Source organism: Alosa alosa, chromosome 18, assembly GCF_017589495.1.
Source record: "Alosa alosa isolate M-15738 ecotype Scorff River chromosome 18, AALO_Geno_1.1, whole genome shotgun sequence".
NCBI lineage: Eukaryota > Metazoa > Chordata > Actinopteri > Clupeiformes > Clupeidae > Alosa > Alosa alosa.
This window is the reverse complement of record NC_063206.1, coordinates 17,202,480-17,204,979: the sequence shown is the minus strand read 5'-3', so window position 1 is coordinate 17,204,979 and position 2,500 is coordinate 17,202,480. Positions and strand designations below refer to the sequence as shown.

The 2,500-nt window shown below is 44.9% G+C and overlaps 1 protein-coding gene across 1 annotated transcript in view; it reads left to right on the top strand.

The window, feature by feature from the left end:
- prkceb (protein kinase C, epsilon b) overlaps positions 1-2,500 on the top strand; it is a 113,441-nt gene that overhangs the window by 100,754 nt on the left and 10,187 nt on the right. The gene's annotated exons all lie outside the window — the stretch shown is intronic.

The window sequence follows — 2,500 nt, the reverse complement described above, 5'->3', positions numbered from 1 at the left end:
TTGGGGGGTTATTTTTTGCGTATTGAACAATAACTCATCTTCGTTTGTTAAAAAAAAGTGAATAACTCACAGGAGCCTGTTAGATTAATGTGATGTTCCCCTCTTAAGCCTCTCTCACAAGGCAGGAAGATTGGGCTGTTACTTCATCCCCCTGAGTTTAGAGCTAAGAGAAATAAACAAACAAACAAGCACACTAGCAACATGGCGGATGCAAGAAGAAACGCATCCCGCTATTTTTGAGTTGCACTTCTCAAGAGAGTTATGTCGGGGCCTGGAAGTCAGTGGACAGGGTTAAGACTACATTCCTCTGGCATTGCTGTATTCCTGTGATTCAATAGGTGGAAAAGGTACTTGAAACATCAAGGCCTTGGAATCAATATGTGGGGGAAATATTGTGCTGTGCTCTTGCTTTGGATAAGGACCAGTAAATGCAAATGGTATGAGAATTAATGATGTTTGTGTTTGTTTGTTTATTTCAATAATATGACAGTCAAACTAAAATTCGCTATTCTACATTTAATATTTGGTAAGGATATGAACTTAACATTTTCATAGCAGAAATAAACTGCTCTGAGCTCACGTCAAACATGATGAGAACATGCTTTTCTGGCATGGAGTTTACTTTTTTGGGGGCAGAATATTTGCACAAGTCTTTCGTCTCAGCTGGACTGGTAGGGATCAAGTCCTGTCTCTAAATGTGGGTTGAAACAAGTCCGACAGTGCTCCTTTCTATATATGCCCATCCAGCCTTGGCTCTGAAACCCTAGGTCACCATCTTCAGATTGACTGTAGGCAGAGAGTGTCATGGGGAGTTTGTGTGGTGCTGTAGCCAGCATCTCCACTGAAGAGAATAAGATTAAAGTGTGTTTAAATGGAGCTGTGATGTGTTTAAATGTCCTGGATTTGACCTCTAGGGTAGCAGTGCAACAACGGAGATGGAGAGAGATTGAGAGGCTGAGTTGGTGAGAAGGGAAAGTGAGACATATACAGGTTAGAAATAAGTGACAGAAGGAGCTGTATTACATTTGGTAAAACACTTGGTTTGGCTATTTTGGTCATGTAAACCTAAATGAATTTAATTGAACGGATCAAGAGATTGATAGCAAGAGAGAGAAGTCTCATTCACAGGTTTCACTCACAGAGTAAAGATAAGGAGCTGCGGATTAATTTAAGATGAATCTAAATCAACAAATCTGACAGAAGAGCCTTCTCATGATGCAGGGGTGCCCGAGGGACGTGACCAGGAACAAGGAGCAGGGGAGAGAGAGAGAGAGAGAGAAAGAGAGAGAGAGATGAGGGAGAGAGAGAGAAAGAGAGTGAGAGAGAGATGAGGGAGAGAGTGTATGTGAGAGAACGAGAGGGATGAGGGAGATAGGCAGGGAGAGAGAAGGAGGACGATGTCGAGATGGAAAAGTCTAGAAGCACTGAGCACCTGAGCACTACTGGAGCATGAGGGCGGAGTGCAGAGCAGTGGGTCACGTCGACAGTGTCCACCACTGAGATGGAGCAGAGTGTGTGCTGGAGTGTGTGTGTGTGTGTGTGTGTGTGTGAATGTTTTGTTGGTAATCACAGCAGAACATTAGAGGAGACTCTTCAATTCTTTTACAATAGACGAATACAGATTTGGATATTTACCAATGGGGAAATATTGGCTATTCCTCTTGAACTACAGCCCTCACACCAGGGCCAGAAACGTGTGGATCATGTAGGTGCCTTTTTTGGCTTCTCCTAAAGAGAACAGTTGCATAAGCCCTCCTCCCTCTCTTTCTTTCTCTGCCCTTTCTTCTCTTATATAGCCTCACACACACACACACACACACACACACACACACACAAACTACTTTCCCTTCTCATTCAGGGCAGGGTTTGCCCCGGTGAAAAACACCTCAGGCTAAATGACATCTGTAAAGAGATGTTGACATTCTTGCAGCAATCAACCATCAAGCCCCGACCAGACTGGTTTCATGCCTGCTGCTGCACTCTTTCATCGCGGGGCCTTATCTCCTCTCCTGCTCACTAGTTCCTGCTCTCTCCCCCGCCTGCCACTACCCCTCCTCCATATTATCCCTCGCTCCAGAGATAAAGGAGACGAAGGATGTACAGAAAACACAGGAGGAAGGGGGGGGCAAGGGCCTAGCGGTCCATGGAGCGTTGCACCCTGTGTGTGTGTGTGTGTGTGTGAGAGAGAGAGAGAGAGATTGTGTGTGCCTGATGTATGCCCATTTTAGTTTTAGCTTGGCTGTGTGCTTGTATGTTTGTGTGTGTATGTGTCAGTACAGGAATGACTTGTGAATGTACTATATGCAGTCTTCTATCAGCCTGATGCACGTTCCTCTGCTGGATAAATCATCTTGGTTCCGTCAGCACTGAGCTCAGACCTGCCCAAGTAAAAACTGAAGTGGCTTCAAGTTTCCACGCAGCTTTGGGAGTGTCCATCATTGTATTTTTCACTTGTGGGTGTGGGTTGATTGACTCAGTAGGTGTGTGTATGTTTGTGGAG